General features: G+C 43.3%; 1 pseudogene; it reads right to left on the reverse strand.

Moving 5' to 3' along the window:
* Window positions 1–6,599: 6,599 nt before the first annotated feature.
* On the reverse strand, window positions 6,600–21,022 carry LOC121286055 (annotated as a pseudogene).
* Window positions 21,023–22,001: the final 979 nt, after the last annotated feature.

Here is a 22,001-nt window from a genome sequence, read left to right on the forward strand (position 1 = left end):
TTGTGCCTTAGTGGAGATTAATTTGGGAATTTGTTTAAAGTTATGATAGAGTAATTTGTAGCCATGTATATATATTTATTTATTTATTTTGTTGTAAATTAATAAATGTCTCATTTAGTTTGATATAAAAACCTTTTGAGAATGGGTGGTCTTATTCCTGACTTTAGTGCTGCAACTCGAAACATGCCAATTGAAAATATAGATTATGACAATTGTTTTATGTTTCCCTCTGGGATTTTAAATAACAGCCTTTACAACTGCTTTGTCATAACACCTGCTAAGACTTGAGCCAAATGAGGAAATGAATATTTGAGAATCAGGATCACAAACTCCCCATGGGGCCATATGGCCATGGTTTACTGAGCAGCAGTAGTCGCCTGCACTGCTTTATGCTTTGGAGAGTTGGACGGTCTACAACAGGCACCTCAAAGTACCAGAGGAGAAACACCCATGGTGTCTTCGGCAGGACCCTCCAAATCCAGTAGCAAGAAAGAAAGTCCAACAGCAGTGTTCCCTCCCAAGCCAGCATCCAGGCGCTAATCACTCAAAACCAACTCTGCTGGGCGGGCATGCCTGACACCAGGCTCCCGAAGCAACTTCTCTACTCGTTCCCATTCTCGATTATGGTGCAGCAGGAGACTTCCAGGAGGGCAGTGGAAATGCTTTAGGGATATACTCAAACCATCCCTGAAGAGGACAAGAGGACATGGGAGACCCTGGTTTGTGACTGATCAAAATGAAGAAAGTTAATTCGGGTAAGCACAGAGCTCATTGGCAGACTTTGTCCGGATTGTGCAGAGGTGAAATTCAGGTATTAGCGGGAGTGTGCAAACCTTCAAAAACCCATTTACCCAGCTGTGCATGGACCACTTGCATCTCATACAGTTTGTGCAATTGGACTTATCAGCCATTTCAGAACCCATCAGATTGGAATGGAAGAAAGTCACCCTCAATCCCGAGGGAATTCCTATGAAGAACAACAATGCATCGGGTGGTAACTGGGAGGCCTGGTGGCCAGGCACAATCCCAGTGAAATCACTCTCTCAAGTCACAAGCAGAAGGCACATCTCTAGATACCAGCCTTCAGCTCAATGTTAGGAGTTTGTAAGGATATTCTTTTTTTACCGTTGGCCTACTTTTAATTCCAGCTCCAGTAACCTTCCCCACCCCACCACCTGCACCCTAGAGTACCACACTCATCCCCCAGCATTCCCGACACTCGGTTCCGCTTCAACACTCCCAATCCCTGCACCCGTGGCACCCAATTGTTAAAATTTCCCTGCGATTATTGGAGAAATCAGTGTTACCTGTTATTACTGGCCCAAACAATCATTTGCTGACATCAGCCTGATTGAGGAGCTGGGGGTAGGGGTGTGAGCAGAACCATGGGTGTTGAGGGTGGTTAGATGTTGGGGGTGGTGCTGGGATTGAGTGGGGATGTGGAGTCGTGGGAGCCAGGTTGAGAGGCGTGTGTGAGTGTTTTCACAGTCCTAATTTAAAGGTCTGCTCCCCCAGGCCTGCCAGGAGGAGCTTTACATAAGTCAGTGAAAATAGAATTGTATTTGGACATTCAGCCCAGCTCACAGAGGAATAGGGCAACTCCAACGTCCTTACTCATACAGAACTATTCCTCAATCCTAATTCCCAAAACTGCCTTCATTGCAAGGAATTACAGACTAAACATAAACATCTTCTTATAGTGACCTCAAGTGCTGCAATCTGACCCTTGCAGCAATATCAGTGCAGTCTTCCAGGATCAAGGTCCCACCTCGGTCAAACCACCCATTACCCAACTCCTTGCCCCTTAACCCATCCTGCCTCAGCAAGTGCAAGGCGATCAACAGACATATTGACCCAGTGGGGAATAATTCACTGCATCAATGGCTATGACTGCAATAGGGACCAGCTCAGAGACCAACACCCTATGTAAGTTAGAGGTTAGCCTTCAAAGGGATCTACAGAGTGACATTGGCTGGAAGTGATACCACGGTTGCTATCTTTCCAATGGCATTGATTGCATACTAGATCCACTGTCATTGAATCAGGTGAGGATTTTTCTGGGCCAACCTTTAGAAGAAGGCGAATGGATGTGAAGAAGCAACTGCTTGGTGCTATAGACAGCCAGGTTGTAGCTAGGGGGTAGAGGAGTCTGTATCCAACGTGGTCCATGGATTGATGCAGAGCCTGGAAGCCATCCTCTGCAGCGTTGGAGGCGGGGTGGTGGGGGGTGCTGGTGGCCTCCTCCAGGCGACCTGTAGAACCTTACATCATGCAGCAACCTCCAATGCAAATCTTTGCAGCTTCCATGGAACCTCAGCTTGTACAATGGAAGCTGCCATTGTTATTCTGGGTTTCCTCGGTTGGAACGGAGTTGCGGAGCCCTGTCGATGACACCTTCTTTGCTGATGATCGAGGACAGACTGATGTTGAAAATCGGCCAGCTCGGAATTGACCTGCTATTTGTGGTCTGGAGAAACCCTGGGTAAATTCTACATTGTTGGGTCGATGCCAGTGTTGTGCATGAACAAAAACAATTTGGTTAGGCGTGTGGCTAGTTCTAGAGCTCAAATCATCAGTGATGTTGTCAGGACCATAGCATTTACTTTATCCAGTGCCATCAGCCGTTTCTCGGCATCACGTGCAATGAATCGACTAGGCTGACAAATGGCATTTGGAAAGCTGCGGACAACAACGGTAGGCTGAGATGGATCATCCACGCGAGATATGGCGGGTCGGGGTGGCGGGGAAGCAGAACCAAGGGAGCCATATCGGACAGGTAGAGCAGCGCTGTGGCTGCGGGGCGGAAGGGGGGCAAAACCAGAGTGGGGTGGCGGGGAGAGGTGTGGAGGTGGAGCGGAGCCAGCGATGACCGGCAGTGGAACGGAGCTAGGGAGCCGGGCGGTGGGGGGGGTGGGATGTGCGGGGCATGGGGTGGTGGTGGTGGTGGTGGGGGGTGGGGGGGGGGGCGGAAATAGGCGTTGCAGTGGTGGGTGGGGGCCCATTGCGAAACCGGGGAAGTGGGGTGTTGTGGGTATTTTGGGGTCCTGGGAGAGTTTTCGGTGCTTGGTGTATCGGAGGTGCCGGGGAGTGTGGTGTGGAGTCCTGTGATTCTGCAACAGCAAGCGGTGCGTGAGCGTTTTCGCACTCCTGCTAATTTATAGGTCTGCGCCCCCAAACAGGATTTACGCCTGCCAAAAGCAGACCAAGATAGGTCAGTGCTAATACAAGTCTAAGTACACGACAATCAGCCAAAAGATTACACACTGACAGGTCCTGGCAGGGCCATTAGGTGAACCGCAAATTCCGAATTCGAATGTGAGCAAACACCCTAGAAGTTGCGGTGCCTTGGCAGTCCTCAGTAGCGGCGAAAGTCTCAGCGTTCGCTGCTAATGCGACGGCGAGGTAAGAGCCAATGTCTCTTCTGAAGTGAGCTTGTTCATTTATGCATGGCTGGCGAGGCATTTCACCCTGAAGATGTAGATACGGCCCGAGGCCCAATTTAGAGAGACCACAAAACATACGACGATTAATGTCTACCCAATGTTTGGTCACTTTGCTCCCATTTGATGCTTACGTTATGTTAACGGCCTGTATGAATGCAAGTTACTTTTGGTTCTAGACTCATTTGGAAACCAGTCAGAGCAGCTAGATATAGTTTCAACTTCCCTTTGGAGAGTTGTGGATCGCTGCCAATTATAGATAACGGACGTTTAGCCCTTTGACTACAATTGCGATGAAAATCACCTGGACCCGAAACATGCGACTGATCTATCGTTTTAGAGGCGCCGTAAGATGAAAACTTGTTTTTTTTATTCGTTGATGGAATGTGGGAGTCGCTGGCCAGGCGAACATTTATTCCCCACCTTGAATTGCCCTTGAGAAGGTGGTGGTGAGCCACCTTCTTGAACCGCTGCAGTGCATGTGGTGTGGATACACCCACAGTACTGTTTGGAAGGGAATTCCAGGATTTTGACTCAGCGACAGTGAAGGAACGGCGATATCTTTCCAAGTCAGAATGGTGAGTGGCTTGGAGAGGAACTACCAGGTGGTGGTGTTCCCATGAGTCTGCTGCCCCGTCCTTTTGCATGTTAGCGGTCGTGGGTTTGGAAGGTGTTGTCTAAAGAGGCTTGGTGATTTCCTGCAGTGCATCTTGTAGATGGTACATACTGCTGCCATCGGTGGTGGAGGGAGTGAATATTTCTGGATGGGGTGCCAATCAAGCAGGCTGCTTTGTCCTGGGTGGTGTCAAGCTTCTTGAGAGTTGTTGGAGCTGCACTCATCCAGTCAAGTAGGGAACGTTCCATCACATTCCTGACTTGTGCCTTGTAGATGGTGGACAGGCTTTGGGGAGTCACGAGGTGAGTTACTCGCCACATGATTCCTAGATGCTGACCTACCTGTTGTAGCCATAGTATTTATACGGCTAGACCAGCTCAGTTTCTGATCAATGATAATCCCCAGGTTGTTGATAGTGGGAGGATTCAGTGATGGTAATGTCATTGAATGCCAAGGGCAGATGGTTAGATTCTCTCTTGTTGGAGATGGTCATTGCCTGGCACTTTTGTGGCATGAATGTTACTTGCCAATTGTCAGCCCAAGCCTGGATATTGTCCAGGCCTTGCTGCATTTGGACATGGACTGCTTCAGTATCTGAGGAGTCACCTATTATCTTTTGCACTGATATGCTGGGTTCCCCCATCATTGAGGATGGGGATATTTTTGGAGCCTCCTCTTCCATTGAGTTGTTCATTGTCCATTACCATTCGTGATTGGATGTGGCAGGACTGCAGAGCTTAGATCTGATCCTTTGCTTGTGGAATTGCTTTGCTCTGTCTATCACTTGCTGTTTACGCTGTTTGAAATACAAGTGTTATAGCTTCACCAGGTTGACACCTCATTTTAGGTATGTCTGGCTCTGCTCCTGGCATGCCCACCTGCACTTTTCATTGAGCCTGGCTTGGTGGGAATGGTGGAGGGGCTAATATTCTGGGCCATGAGATTACAGGTTGTGTGCATCCACAGTGCCTCATGGATGTCCAGTCTTGAGTTGCTAGATCTGTTCAAAATCTACCCCATTTACCACAGTGGTAATGCCATATAACACTCTGGAAGGTATTCTCAATATGAAGACAGGACTTTGTCTCCACAACGACTGTGCGGTGGTCAGTCCTACCGATGCTGTCATGGATAGATGCATCTGCGGCAGGCACGTTAGTGAGGATGAGGTCAAATATGATTCTCCCTCTTTTGATTCGTTCACCACCTGCTGCAGACTCTGCCCAGCAGCAATGCCTTTTAGGGCTCAGGCAGCTCGGTCTGCCATCCAGAGTACTTTCTGTGCCCTTGTCACCTCAGTGCTTCCTCCAAGTCGTGTTCAATATGGAGGAGCACTGATTCATCAGATGTATCAGCTGGACTGGGCGGTACATGATAATCAGCAGGAGGTTTCCTTGCCCATGTTTGGCATAATACCATGAGACCTCATTCCACAGTCCACAATCAATGTTGAGGATTCCCAGAGCAACTTCCTTCCAACTGTGTCGCTACCTCAGGGATGGTGATCGTGGGCCATAGGCCTTATAGATGGTGTAGCACTTTGTTACAACTAATTGGTTAGCTAGGCCCTTTCAGAGGGCATTTAAGAGTCAACCACAGTAATGTGGATCTGGAGTCACATTAGGCCAGACCAGGTAAGGACGGCAGATTTCCTTCCCTAAAGGGTATTAGTAAACCAGATTTTTTTTTTAACAACAATAGATTCGTGGTCATCATTAGACTGCTAATTCCATATTTTTGTTGAATTCAAATTTCGATCCGAAGCATTAACCCGGGTCTCTGGATTACTGATCCAGTCACAATACCTCTTTGCCAAAACACCACCGTCCCCACCTACAACATTAAGTTAAACTATGGGGTGACATTGGGTATCTTGCGCTCCATGAGACCTCTGGACTAAAATGGGCTCCCAGTTTGCTATCGCTCATTTTGTGCTTTGAACGATGGCTAATTTGCCAGTCCCTGATTTGGCGAACACCCTTTAACACATTTCACCGTCAACAGTCAGTCAACAAATTCAAGTGCCTGGGTGTGTGTGCACCACAATATCGATACATCACTCATGTTTGTTTTCAGATAATTTTGCACACACTTTATTACCGGAACTTTGCTAATGCCAAAACAAGAATTCCTGAAAACTGTTGCAGTACTGACTGAACTTCCGTTGCGTCTGAATTTAAGAGAAAACACGAACAATCATAATGCATTTGAGCTTGGTTCAATAAGTTTATTAAACAGCTGCATTAGCATAGATTAACAGGAAAGCAAATAACTGGGTTGCAATAATCATATTGTTTCCTTTTAATTAGTTTGTGGGGATATATTTAACTGAATTAATTAACATTGAGGTTTCAGTTACAACAGACAATAATTTAATCGAAGATCATTTGGATTGAGCAAGTCTGATATATCAAAGTTCTAATCGCAATGCCTGTTTCCCTTCGACCTCAGAAATACGTTAAATTTGTACATTTTCTGTCACATGAAGGAAATGAATAGGAATGAACAAACTTCCTCAGCTTGGCCAAGTACAGTTTTCGAAATCACATACAGCTGGATTTCGAAACGGTTGTTTTAAGTGTGTTTGCTGGAGCCTCGTGTTTAACTACACAGGAATAAAGCTCACATGAGTTCCACTCTGAGGCTGACAGGGTCAGATAACTGTTCACACTGAACGTGTTGTCCGTCTCCTGCTGGATCCGACTGGTCTCAACACTGCCCTCTACAGTCTATTCAATTTCCACAGCTCCCGGGTTAAAGCCGCTCTCCAAACACATCACGGTCGCCGTGTTCTTCGCTGTGATTTGATCCGATGAAGGTGGAAGGAGGGAGACCGATTGTTTCTGAGGATCTGATGTTGGGGTATGACTTGGTTGAAAGATAAGACTATTTAAAATTTTCCGTAACATGCCGTTCCACTGAATATGATAAAAAAGCCCTTTGCGCGTTCTCCCTCTCTTTCTCCTAGATAATATATATTTAATATAATATTCTATATGTTTCAAAAGATTGGATCATATAGCAGGCATTTTAAACATTTGCCAGCTCTAATGCTGTGGTCGATAATTGTCATTTATGATACATGGATGGATTTTGACTTTTCTGTAGCAGCATAAAATATATGATAGTCTGGCTCTCGTTTTGCTGCTCTTCCTATTGACTTAAATTTAACAAAAACCGAGGGGATGAAAGAAAGGCTGCCGATTCGCTATCGCCAATTTACAGAAGAGCTATGGTAAGGCCGACCTCCACTGACCCAACGTGAATCTTATTGCAATGTGGTTTACGTTGTTCAGCTACTAAGTCAACAAGAGCAGAAACCAACATATGATTCATGTTTTGTTTGAATATAGGGACAACGTCTGTGTGCGTAGCGCAGAGCTACACAGACAACCTAATTCAGTTAAAATATCTTAGCCACTTTAAAATCCAGCTGCTTTCCACGCTGGCCAGCAGAAATTGCTTGACGCCAAGGCTAACCTGACAGGGTAACCCATTTTAATGACATTACACATGTTTTATTTGCGTTCTCGAAATATTACTGCGCTGAAACAACTACCTATTTACACCAGCTTTCTGCACTGCGAATGTGAATTATACGCTAAGAAGAAGTATTTGCCCATAAGACACATTATTAATTGGGTCAGAACATTCATCTAAATTGTAATACTTCAAACAAAATTAAAACAGGTTCAATAGGAGGTGTTGGAAGGCTTAAAAGTGGAAAAATTTCCAGGTCCGGATGATTTGTGTCCCAGATTGCTGAGGAAGGCAAGGGAGGAGATCGTAGGGGCTCTGACCCAAATTTTTAATTCCTCTCTGGCCACGGGGGAGGTGCCAGAGGACTGGAGAACAGCTAATGTGGTTCCGCTATTTAAGAAGGGTTGTAGAGAGAAGTCAGGGAACTACAGGCCAGTGAGTCTCACGTCAGTGCTAGGGAAACTATTGGAGAAAGTTCTGAAAGAGAGAATCTATCTCCACTTGGAGAGGCAAGGTTTGATCAGGGATAGTCAGCATAGCTTTGTCAGAGGAAGGTCATGCCTAACAAATTTGATTGAATTTTTTGAAGAGGTGACCAGTTATGTAGATGAGGGTAGTGCAGTTGATGTAGTTTATATGAATTTCAGCAAAGCCTTTGACAAGGTCCCAAATGGGAGACTTATAAAGAAGGCGAAGGCACATGGGATACAGGGTAATTTGATAAGGTGGATTCAAAATTGGCTTAGTTGTAGGAGACAGAGGGTGATGACAGAAGGATGCTTTAGTGACTGGAAGTCAGTGTCCAGTGGCGTACCACAAGGATCTGTGCTCGGTCTCCTATTATTCGTCATTTTTATCAACAACGTAGATGACCATGTGGGGTGGGGGGGGGGGGGGGGGGGGTGCGGGGTTAGGATTAGTAAGTTTGCGGATGACACAAAGATTGGCCGGGTGGTTAACAGTGAGGTTGAGTGTGTTGGGCTACAGGAAGATATAGCCAGGATGGTCTAAGTGGCAGATGGAATTTTCCCCTGAAAAGTGTGAGGTGATACACTTTGGAAGGAATAATTTAACAAGGAAGTATTCAATGAATGGCATGACACGAGAAAGTTCTGAGGAACAAAGTGACCTTGGCTATGTGTCCATAGATCTCTGAAGGCAGAGGGGCATGTTAGTGCGGTGGTGAAAAAGGCATATGGGACACTTGCCTTTATCGATCGAGGCTTGGATTACAAAAGTAGGGAGGTCATGATGGAATTGTATAGAACCTTGGTGAGGCCACAGCTGGAGGACTGTGTGCAGTTCTGATCGCCACATTATAGGAAGGATGTGATTGCAGTCAGAGGGGGTGCAGGGGAGATTCACTAGGATGTTGCCTGGGATGAAACATTTAAGTTGGATAGACTTGGGTTGTTTTCGTTGGAGCAGAGAAGACTAAGGGGTGACCTGATTGAGGTGTACAAGATTATGAGGGACATGGACAGGGTGGATAATGAGCAGCTGTTCCCCTTAGTTGAAGGGTCAGTCACGAGGGGACACAAGTTCAAGGTGAGGGGCAGGAGGTTTAGGGAGGATGTGAGGAAAAACATTTTTTACCCAGAGGGTGGTGACAGTCTGGAATGCACTACCTGGGAGGGTGGTGGAGGCGGGTTGCCTCACATCCTTTAAAAAGTACCTGGATGAGCACTTGGCACGTCATAACATTCAAAACTATGGGCCAAGTGCTGATAAATGGGATTAGGTGGGTAGGTCAGGTGCTTCTCACGTGTCGGTGCAGACTCGATGAGCCGAATGGCCTCTTCTGCACTGTGTGATTCTGTGATTCTGAATATGGGTTGGCGCTAACCTCGTGTTAAAACGAGCCCTTTAGTTTTGTTTACAGAGTTTCACATTTTTACAGATTTTTTCTTGGTTTAATTTGAAACTCGTCCATGGTTCCTTGGGGGCTCCATGTGCTTTTCACAATTTAAAGACCACGGGGTGCCGCACTCAATTCACCGCGAGCAGCGCTCGTCATTATCTCACATTGCAGTCCATAAGCACCGCGATTTATAAAATGCAAAGAAACTTCAAAATCCGCATGAAGGAAACAGAGATCCTTAAGTGTTATTAATTTAGTTGAAGAATGGAAGAGATCGGCCGTATTATTCGGCGACGTTACAGATTAAGGGACAAATATGCAAGTTGATAGAATAAATGAGTTAAAAAATACAGAATCATAAATGTTCCGGTATTTCAATTATCCCAGCGTCAAGTTAAATCACTAGGTCTGCCACTATAATGCATGAGGCAATCGTCTGCATATTACTATTTGCTCGGTACTGTCCTTCTGTGCTGTAACCATTCTTTGATTCTATCATTTTCTGATCTCTCGCTCCCTTTCGGTTCAAAAAAGCCCTCAGATTAAAATTTGGCTGTGGGACATTAGCACATCCACGCGCTCAATGGTCAGAAATTCTTCGTTATTTTGGCAAAGACATTAGACTGCCAACCTGACTTAGTCATTCCCTTATTTTAAACATCTGAAGGATCAATGATACACATGCAAACGTATTCCCTATCACTGTATTCCACCATGCTCATTAATTGCGGAATAGATTTCGTTCTGGCATAGCTGCAGTCTGCATGCCTCTTCCCAATATTGGATTATTCTTTCAATTGTGCCATAATACAATGATTTCCTCTGAATGGCAATTACTACTGTCTGATAAATTGATCGCTCTTTTCATGTTATTGTCAAAACCAGATACCCACCACCGCACACCCACCCTAATTAGTTCGGCACAGCATAGTAGCAAAACGGCTACAGTAATTTTACTCCTATAAAAATTATTGCTTCTTTTCATATATACAAATTCCATGGACTATTTTAGGGAAAATCCAAGAAGTTTGGAAATGGATACAATATAATGAAGCTAATACACGGCGAGAAGAAATCTCACTGTTAGCTAATCGTCTCCATTCCCAGGGGCTATTTATACTGTCGATGTTAAGAAAGAATGGCACATATGCAGTAAGTATTAACGAAAGCCTGGTCCTACAATTATGACTAATTCAAGGCTACAGTAACTGGTTGCAGTTGGATTGCTGTTAGGGAGACTATTAAGCATTATTTTGGAACCTCAACTTGCATTTTTCTCCCGCGGATGCACAGGCGTCGGTCAGACTCCTGTACTTCTTAGGCGAGCTTAGGTGGTGACTATCAGTTGGGTTTAGAAACAGGCTCGACAGGTACCCCGGCTCGATTCTGTCATTGGCGGAGAGGCACACAGCGCAACTGCTAATATAGCCACGGCGAAAATGTCAAGAGTATGATTGATCTTTCCGGGTTGCCTATTGAGTTCAACTCTTATTCTGCTGTATAATAAGTTAATTCAACACGAGCTGAGGATGCAATGGGAAGGAATATCGCGGAGGGAACACTCAAACATCGGACATTTCGGTTTTCACTTGGGCAGTGTTACTTCAAACTGAGGCATCAAGGGAACCCGGTAAAATGATTCGAAATTGTCACGTTTAGAAGCAATTTAATTGAATCAACACCTAAACACCATGCAACTTATAAAGTAACAAACATTCACATAACTCTACAAGGAATGAATTTTACTCACTGCCAACACTCAACGTGATTTCTTTACCGAAGATAAAGTCGTTAGACCACATAGCGCAGTAATAGTCCGCAGTGTCCTCCGATTGTGCATTAGACATTGTAAAAGTTCCTGTATTTCCCGATAAGAATCTATCTGAAATACACGGACCGCTGTAAGCTCTGCCTCCTGAGTAATAGAAAACTAAAGACCGGGGAGTGTTTCCAGGAATCTGCTTGCACCAGGAGACACTCCCATTTCCTAAAGTCGTACAAGGCATGGTACAAACTATTTGAACGCTCTTTCTTGCAGATGTCGACATCAAAAGCGGCTGGTTTACTGAAACTTGCGCATTTAAGCCTGAAAATAAAGAACAAAGTCAGAAAAGAGGTAGGACAATGAGGGTAATAATTTGTAATGAAAGTGAGGAAGTGAGTTCCCAGGAAATAGTCTCCGAAATGAAACCATATCGGGCGATGAAAGTATAATACTCACAAACTATGCAAAACACCAGCGAACTCACAGCACGAATCAAATAAGACATGATAAGTAATTGAATGGAGCAGAGAAACGGCGATAGTCTTTAGGTGAAATGGATTCTAAAGTTTATTCCTAACGCCGCTTATGAGCATTTTAATCGAGGTGTCACCGCGTGCTCTTTGTTTATGCAAATCAGCCTGCAACTTAATGCCAATCAGAAGCTGCCAGATCCTCGCTGTGTGTCAGATGTATCCCAATCTAACAGAATGATAAAGAATTGTTTTCGTAATTGTATTTCTGCATGCTTCGATATATTAAGGAATGGAGATTAACACAAACAAAGGGAACATGTTATGGATGCTGGAAATCTGAAGTTGAAACAAAAAGTACTGGAAATGCTCAGCAGGCCTGGCAGCATCAGTGGAGGGAGAAACAGAGTTAGGGTTTCAGGACGAAGATCTTTCTTCAAGAATGAACGCTTGCTTTTTTATACACCTTTTGCCACATTTTCATTTAATTGCATGTTTTTCTTTGCAGTATTACGGCACTTAATTCCTAAAAATCTTTCATGATTATGTTTCAATATTCAAGACAATTTTAGTCACCAAAGATGAACAAAGATAAATATTCCACATAAACTGTGCGCCTAAAGTCATTCCGAAAATATGACCTCAAGACAGAAGCCGCTTCTTGCCTAATTTTTTTCAATTTTCATTTTACTTATGCATTTATTTTTGCTTCAGAAGATTTAGATATTATTTAGGATTTATTGTAGCTCTCTGATGCAAAGCGCCACACGGATAAAACAATTCACTGTAAATTATTTCGGAGCATGTAGCTTTGGGAGGCAATTCCGACCATCCTGTGTGCCTATTGGTTAACAAATTAACCTGATATTCTTGCGTCTTTGGGCGTTTGTCAGAAGTACACAAAAAACACATGACCTTGAAATGATGACACTCTATTTGATATTACATTTGATTTCAACGCAAACGAAAGCCTTCAGTCGTGTTTAACCCCCGGTAGAATGATTAACTTACCTATTACACCATCGTCTAAAGTCAGAATTAGCCCCAGGAGCATGTTAGAGGGGGTTGGTGCCTGAAGTCACAAATTCTTATAATTTTGCAAAGTGTGGGTAGCAAATCTGAGCTTTGGGAGTGTTCCAGCAAAGAGAAACCAAAAAGTTGATAGAAAGGCGAAAAATGGATTTTGAGAGTAAACTAGCCAGGAATATAAAAACTGATTGTAAGGGCTTCGCAAGTGCATAAACAGGAAGAGAGCAACCGAAGTGAACATTAGTCCCATAAAAGAAGAGTCAAGAGAAATTATCATGGGAATGAAGAAATGGCAGAGACATTGAAATAATATTTTGTGTCTGTCTTCACAATAGAAGACACATGTTACAAAACAGAAATAGAGGGTAACCCAGCAGGCTAATAAGAGTGAGAAAATCACGGTATTTAATATAGGCAGAAAAATTACTGTAGAAACTCAAGGGACTACAATCCGAAAAATCATCGGGGCCTAATGGCCTATATTTTTGCGTTCGAAAATAGATAGTTGCAACTATAGTGGATGTGCCAGATATGATTTTCCAAAATTCTCCCAGACCATGGAACGGCCCCAACAGATTGGAATTTAACAAATTTGTAAGATTATTGGGTTACTAACAAGAATACTAATCGTTAAAATCTAAATTTATTATAAAAGACTAACGCCCAACCTTGTACTTTACTAACATTTTATTAGATCATCTTCTTTGTAGAATAGTATAGTTGGAAAACTTAGGAAGCACAGTATAGAAAAGATGCCTAGGTGGATGGATTAGCGGAGTCAATGACAGGTTATAAAGAGCTTGCACACGATAAAAATCACGGGAGAGATTGAAGGCTGTCTGTGAAAAACTGCTTCTTTCTCTCTGTCAGATAAGATACCATGGCATATAAAAGCACTGAGATGCAGAAGTCATTGTTTGCAAAAATATGTAAGGTTAGCAAAAGCCACATAAACTATTCTTGCTTGGTCAAGGCAAATGTCCTCACACAAAGGGCAGAATATCACGGGGCTGATGGGGGGTGGGGGTGGGGGGGTTGGGGGGGGGGGGTGGGGGGGGAGGGATTAATTGGATAACAGGCAGAATAAAGAATATCCTGAGTTTGCCCTCCTCTTGGTGGAGAGTAAGACCATCCAGAGACAAGAACAAAACAAGACAAGGGACAAAAGAGAAAACGATCAAGAAAGGCTCGAGGACCAAAGGACCAAAGCTGCGGGGGAAACTATTGTGTGCTCTGCCGTTCAAACCTTGGCATGGAAGTATATTCGGCATTAAACTATAAATCACAGCCCGACTTTGTTGACATACTTTATCTGAGAACTTAATAAACTTGTCCTGACATTGTCCCCATAAGATCTGTTCACAACAAAGCATTTCTGCTAAGTCTGTTCCTGTGTGAAGACTCCAAAAATCTTACCCTGGTTATTTAAGAAAGAAGGGAGAAAGAAAACAGTTAGCCTGACATCAGTCATTGAGACAGTGCTGGAATCTATTATTAAGGAAGTCTTAACAATGCAGCTTAAAAAGTGCTGCATGATTAGAGCAATTCAACATGGTTTTAAGAAAGGGGAATCCTGTTTATTAGAATTTTTGAGGATGTAGCCAGTAGGGCAGTAAAGGAGAACTAGTAGTCCCAGTATACTTACATTTCCAAAAGGCATTCAATAATGTCCCACACAAAAGATTAATGCGCAAGATGAAGTTGGAGGCGATATCAACTTAGATAGAGGATTGGTAATGGACATGAAGCAGAGATTAGGGATAAATGGAACATTTTTCAAGGTGGTCAACTGTGATTTGTGGAGTGCAACAAGGATTTGTGCTGGATCCTCAGCCATTTACAATCTGTAATGATGCCTTAGACGAAAGAGTAAGAGTAAAGTATCTAAGTTTGCTGATGATACAAAACTAATTGGGAATGCAAGCTGTGAGGGGGACACAAAGAGGCTGCAAAAAATGTATAGACGGATCGAATGGGCAACAAGGTGGTACAGGGAGTATAATGTGGGAAAGTGAGAGATTATCCACCTAGGTTGGAAGAATTTGAAGACAGAGTAGTTTTTAATGGCTTTAAAATATTTAAAACCTTTGTAGACTCTTTAGGCCCTGTTTGCAACGAACCTTCCTATCTACCCTTGTGTCAGTATCAAATTTAGCTACCATACATTCAGTTATTTCATCCAAGTCATTGATATAGATTGTAAATAATTGTTTAATTTGTTGGGTGTCACTGGCTATCTAGGCCAGCATTTTTTGACCATCCCTTGTTCAGAGGGTTCATTTAAGAGTCATATGTAGGGCAGGTCAGTTCATTCCCTAAAGGATATTAGTGAAATCTAGATGGGCTTTTATGACAATTGGCAGTGGTTTCATGGTCATCATCAGACTTTTAATTCCTGGTTTTTATTGAATTCAAATTCCAGCATCTACCATGGTTGGGATTTGAACCTGGGTTGCCTGAGCATTACGCTGGGTCCTCTGAATTGCTAGTCCAGTGACAATGCCACTATGCCATCCTCCCCCTCCCCTGCCTTGCCAACACTAGTTCTTTGAGGCCTGAACACTAACCCCTGTGACACTCCACTAGTTATCAACTTACCAGCAGGTTACCAACTTGAAAATCACACATTTATCATTATCCTCTGCTTCCTGTTGTTGAACCAATGCTTTATCTGTGCTATGTTAACCCTACACCAAAAGCTCTTATTTTTCATTGTAACCTTTCATGTGGCACTTTATCGAATGCACTTTGGAAATTAAGGTAGACTGCACCTAGATGTTTCCTATTATCCACCTTGATAGTCACTTTCTCAAAGAACTTCAATAAATTTGTCAAACACGATTTCCCTTTCACAAACCCATGTTTACTCTGCCTGATTATATTGTTATTTTCTAAGTGTCCTGTCAATACCTCCTTAATAATGGATTTTAGCATTTCCCTATGACAGATGTTAGGCTAACTGGCCTGTAGTTTCCTGTTGTCGGCCTCCCTCCTTTCTTCAATAGATGTGTTAGATTTGTGACATTCCAATCAGCTGGGACCTTTCCAGCATCTGAGAGATTTTGGAAGATTGCAACTAAAACATCTACAATTTCTGTGGCCATTTGTTTTAAGACCCTAGGATGCAGACAGTCAGCGTAATGTAACAATATGGCCCAATCAATAGGGACAGCCACAGCCTGAAAATTTAAGTCAAATTTCAGCACTTCCCTAAAAATACCTGTCTGCCTTAACTTTGGGGCTCAATATCCCCTTATCCAGATATGCAGTTTGCATTTAATAATTACTCACACCATCAGATTTCTAAATTGCTTGGTTACTGCAAATTTCAAATTTACTCCGATTACCACATTATGAAAGACAACATTCTATAAAACAAGACAGATGCTAGTAAATGAATAAAATGATTGGTTTTAATTGAAACAATCCATGATATTTTTCACACCTTGAACACCTCCACCTTTCAATGAAGGTATTGTATGACCATCTGCGTAAGTGTTTCCCTGAACCATGTGGAATCCTGCAAATCCGTCAAATCATAAATTTTCTGCCTATATTTTCTGGAAATAGGGAGCGTTATATTGCCATTGGTCAGGGCGTATAAAGCCACAGAGACCTCCTTTATGCAGAGTGCACAAGTGCCTGTGAGATGTGACTTAAATCAGGTGCAATTTGGATGGTTCTAGATGAATAAAAATTAAATGCTGCTGTTACGTTAACAACCACAGGCAATGTCATGGCAGGCACCTGTGTCTTCGCTCCACGAAGTACGAGACCACTGACAACTTCCCTGGTAAATCTCTCATGCACACGTCTTGGGTTAATTACTTTGGCTGCTTGATGGCTTGCAGATAGTTTCAGAGCCTGGTTCTCAGGCTGGCTGCCGACTGATGGTTCCAATGGACGTGCTGGGTCCTAGGGTAATAAGGACGCAGTCCCTGAAACCATCTGTTTTCACATGACATCTGAGATAACATTTCTGAGACCCCCCCAGTCTAGTTTGGAAAGGGAGACCCTTGTGATACAATGGAAAGTTAAGTTTCCATCTTTTCTTTTGTACAATATGAAACATGAACAGAAGCAGTTAGGAAACTCCAAAGGCTTTAGGTCTCCGCCCATCCTTAAATAAGGAGATGCATGAATTTCGCAGATGGCTCCGAGACCCTCACCTATATTCATATTTAAGTAGTCATTCGCTTGAGACATGTTACTGTCTGTAGTCCAAATGCTAAATGTCACATTACTTGTGGAGCCACCTTAACAATGAAACAAAAGCAAAATACTGTGGATGCTGGAGGTTAGAAATAAAAACTGAAAATGCTGGGAAAACTCAATAGGTCTGGCAGCATCTGTGGAGAGAGAAATAGAGTTAAGGTTCTGAGTCCAATATGACTCTTCAGTGGAACAGAAAGAGGTAGTTTTATAAGAGCGTAATAAAGAAAGTGAGATGCAAAGGCACAGAAGCTGAGGGAGGGGATTCCAGAGTCTATAGTGGAGCAATTGATATGGAGAATGCACAAGACACCAGAATTGGAGAAGTACAGAGACCTTGGACTTTTATACGGCTGGAAGAGGTTAGAGACAGGAAGCAACGAAGGCATGAGGAATTTGGAAACAAGGATGTATATTTTAAATCGAATCATTGTTGGACAGGGCGTCAATGCAGACATAATATTGATGGGGTGAACAGCACGTGGTGTGAGGTAGAATAAGGACAGTGTGAGTTAGAATAAGGACATAGAATGTTGGCTGAGTTCAAGTTAATGAGGGGCGGAAGGTAAGAGGTTAGCATAGAAAGTATTATTATTGTCAAGTCTATATGTAGCAAAGACATGGGTCAGAGTTTCAGCAGCATATGACCTAAGACAGACGTTGAGTCATAACAAGCTGGACAATGGAGAAGGCCCGTTGGAGGATGATCACAAAGCAAAGGCTCAAAAAGATGAGGAGGAATAGTTTAAAACTGTCACAATGTCAGAAGATATCATTTGACTCTTTTGGGGCATGGGTAGAGACCTGATAGCAAGTACAGCTATGGAGTTCCAGAAACGATAGGCACGGACTTGGCAGGTAAAAATGCATTCAAGAACTTTGAAAAGGAAAAGGAGATTGGAGATGGAACAATAGATGCAAATACAGAGTATTCAAGTATATATTTTAAGAGAGCTTGCAGCGACAGCTTTTAGGGAAGGTGGCAGTGCCAGATGAGAGATCCCATTCGTAATATCAGTTAACATGGAGGCATGGAAGAGAACTTGGTGAAGTCAGTGGTTTGGTGGGAATTGGGAGCTGAATATGAGTCTCATGGACAAGTTGAGTTCAGACCAAAAAGAGTTGAAATAGGCGAGAAAATATAGTAAGTTGTGACTTCAGGTGTAGAACAATGGGGAAACAATTGTGGTCCCCATGTAATAAAATGGCTTATATAGAGGCACTGGAGAGTGGTTGCAATGATGATACTACAAATGCAAGATATGCTCATCAGGAATGGAGGAACAGATTTGGTCTCTTTTTTCTTGAAAAGGGAGGTTTGAGGATGAACTAACAGAAATCTAACATTGTGGAAGGATTTAATAGGGTACACACTTGTGATGTAAAGCTAAACTAGAATACTTAATTTAAAGATAGTCACCCATAAATCAAATAGGGAATTCAGAAGCAACATCTTTATCCAAGCAGAGGTATCACAGCGCGTGGATGTAGAAATAGTAATGCTTCTGGCTTTTTTGGCCAGTGGATGATAGGGAAGTAGCAGAGGTGGCTGGATAGGTGCTGTCTAATTTAGCAAGCATTCCATGAGCCCCTCGCACTTGCTGGAGGTGATGGTAAAGGGTGTAGGAGAGAGGGATTTAAGGAGATGGATTATAGTGGAGAAGAGAAATGGTGGTTATTTTGTCATTAAGCAGTTTTGGCAGAGAAAAACAGGCCCCAATAAGAGTATAAGTAGTCCACTCAGATAGGGCAATGAACAACTAAACCAATTGTTTCAATCTATATCTCTTGAATTTAAGAGGGCGGAGATGAGGGCTGTACCGAGGGAAATCACCTGAGAAATAATGGTGGTTTCAGCGGAAGTAAGGGAATCAAAGTTGGAAATTCAGGTGTGGTTGAGCAGTTGGCAGTTGCAGAAAACTTATGATGAATGGTGGAATTTGAGACTTGAAAAGTACTGGTGTAGCTTACTTGGGGAAGAGGTATTTCCAGGGATAGACACCAAGGGAAATGAAATTTGGAGAGGAAATGGAAAGTGAAGAAGTCAGTAGAAAGGGAGAAGTGATGTGATCTGGGATGGCCTTATTTGTGATTGACGCAATAGGAGTAGAGATGCAATATGACAAGACAAGGTCGAGAGCGTGGACATTAATATGTGTATGGCCCTTTACAAGGAGGGAGTATTCACGCGGTGGTGTTGAATTTGGAGGAAAAGAGGGTGAAGAGCTGAGATACAGATTGCAATCAACGAGGATGATGAGTCACTCGGTGTAGAGGGTAAGAGAAGAAAGTAGTGAAGTTGTCTTTGTGAGAAACTTGCATGGTAACTGGTTGAATGGTCAAGAACAGTGAATTTAAAGGACACACTAGAGGGTTAGAACTAGCTAATCTCAAAGAAAGATCAGTGTTCCAGAAGGATAGAGGGCCAGTTCAAAGTATATTTGGTCAGTGACTTTCGCCACCACTGTGACAGTGCGAATTGAGCAAGTGCAGCAACGTATAGATAGGTGGGAAGCCATCATCAGTCAGGTTACCATAAATGCCATGTTGTCGATTAAATCATTCAGAATTAACTTCTGGATAACAAGAGCCTTGCTCAAAATTGCAATGAGATGGGGAAGATGATTGATGATTCTATGGCGAAGTCCACAGTGTCGGTGCTGGCAGCAGTAAGTATGATAGGTAGGAGATTAGCCCTTCAGATTATTGCCATGGAAAGATAGCAGGAAGAGTAGCATGGAGTATGTGAGGCTGCTACAGGTTAGCAAGCAGCGACAAGCACAATGTCATGATAATAAAGGAAAAATCACCGAATTGCGTCAGGAAATATTGGACTTTAAAAATAAGACCCTAGTTTTTAAAACAGGCACACATGCCATTGGCTGGAATGCTGCAGGGTGACTCCCTAAGAGGTAATGGGCCCCCATTCTGTTGCCAGACAAGGCACTTCTAATGACATCCAGAAACTAATTACCTGGAAAAACTCAGCAGGTCTGGCAGCATCGGCGAAGAAAAGAGTTGACGTTTCGAGTCCTCATGACCCTTAGGTTGAAATCGTGACATTGATTGGACCTTAGCCTATTCCTTGATAATTTAGAAAATGACTGCAAGTTAGTTTGTTGCCAATCGTTAATGGATGTGGCTTCACTAATTAGGCCGTCAGTTACTGCACATCCCTAATTGCTCTTGCGGGTTTGTTGATGTGCTGCCCATGTGGAGTTTGTACACCCACAGTGTTTTACGGGAGGGACTTCCAGGGCTTCAACCCAGCAATAGTAAGGGAAGGCTGATTTGATTTGGATGAGTACGAATTTGTCAAACTGCGGCTTCACTGGCCTGTGAGACAACTCTCTCAATATTGATACAAGTATCTACATATTAGTGAAGAGGACTTTGCAGAGTTGACCGTGCTGGGTGATTTTTCCCGTGCCTCGGGTGATGTCGGGTGGTCCGTCCACGTTTATTCTTGTTGGACCTTTCCGTAATTATGTACTGCACATAAACATATTCCTTCACTTGCTCGCCTTGGATAAGTGTGAAGAGCTCATCGACTTCTTTGACACTGGGGTTTAGACCGTCTGCTCAGCTACCTTTTGCTTCTCCCTTCCCCTCTCTCATATTCTCGATTCTTTAACTTGCTCCAGTTTTGCTTATCTTTTTCCCTCACACATTCTCTAATCTCATATTGACCAAGTGAACAACGTTTTGTTCAACTGAAATATTCTTAGTAATCTCCTGACCATCCTGCTTCCCTTCTTCACTTGCAGGCCAGTCAACATGTTAGTACATTCTTCCCAAGCACTTACCTCTCCCTCTGTAAACTGCTACCATCAAACTTGTCCTCAGGAAACCTGAAAATGGCCTGTCTGTCCTTGCAGGCTACAGTGTCGTCTCAAACTTCCCTTTTCACTTCAATGTCCTCCCAAATTCTTGTCCATCTTTTCCGCAAATCCGTGTTTGAAAATCCATAATTAGATTTCCACGCCTGACACAACACAACAAAGCCACAAATGTCATACTCTGTGACTGTGCATGTTGTTGAAAATTCATCTTTTTCTCGGCTGCTCCATAGCCTTTGTCATAGTTGACCACGCCGTCTTCTTCCAAAGTCGTCATTTTCCCTCGTTCCACTGTTACCAAGATAAGCATCTCCAGATAACCTTTAGCGACGGATTCTCTTTCCACTCATATTGCTACTTCTGGATTCCTGCAAAGATTTGTTTTTGGACCCTGGCGCTTCATTCATGCTTGGTACCATTGTCTGAAAACTTGTCTTCATTTCCACATGTACGCTGGTGCCACGAAGCACTGCCTCTCCAGCACCTCTCCGACTGCTGCAGTGGCAATGCATTGCCAGACTGCTTGCTTAATCCAGTCCTGAATGGGCCACAATTTCAAGCACTTAACCATTGGGAAAACCAAAGCCATTTTGTTCAACCTCAAGAATAGAGTATGTACGTTGCCAGCATCACAGTTAAAAGTGGAGGTAGCATGGGAATTAAATACGATAAAACATAATTGAAGAGAGTTCGGTATCTATAAGTTTGGCAGCACCTCGAGTAGTAGAAGCCAATCGGTTGGGATCAGATGCAGCCTAGGTTGCTGGGGGAAGTATGATTGAAATTGGGAGGTTCTACCAACCATCTCCTGATTCTCCTCAGATTTGGGAGTGGAATCAAGGGGCCAATGGTTTAAAAATGTTAAATTTTTACCCAAAAAAGGAGAAAGGGATAAACCCTGCAACCGCAGAGCAGCCACCTAACATCGGTGGTGGTGACAGTTTTCCGGATAATGACCCTGAAAGATCATTACTTGAAAAAAACACGGATTAATAAATTAGAGTCGGCACAAGTTTGTTACGGTTGTGTGAATGGACATTCGAATGAATTTTTTAAAAATGTTACATAATAGATGTGTTGACAACATTGTAGCCCATGGGATGAAAGATGCGGTTGTTGCATGAAAGCGAGATTGGCTGAGGGACAGAAAACAGACGGGAATGATAAACGGGTGATTTTATTCAGAGAGGAGGGAAATGTACGCTGGTGTCTTACAGGGCTCACTGCTGGGCTGATATCTCTTTTTGAATATCTTTTGAAAGCCTGGACTTGAATACACAGAGCATAAT

Source organism: Carcharodon carcharias, chromosome 13 (assembly GCF_017639515.1).
Source record: "Carcharodon carcharias isolate sCarCar2 chromosome 13, sCarCar2.pri, whole genome shotgun sequence".
In the NCBI taxonomy this organism is placed as follows: Eukaryota; Metazoa; Chordata; class Chondrichthyes; order Lamniformes; family Lamnidae; genus Carcharodon; species Carcharodon carcharias.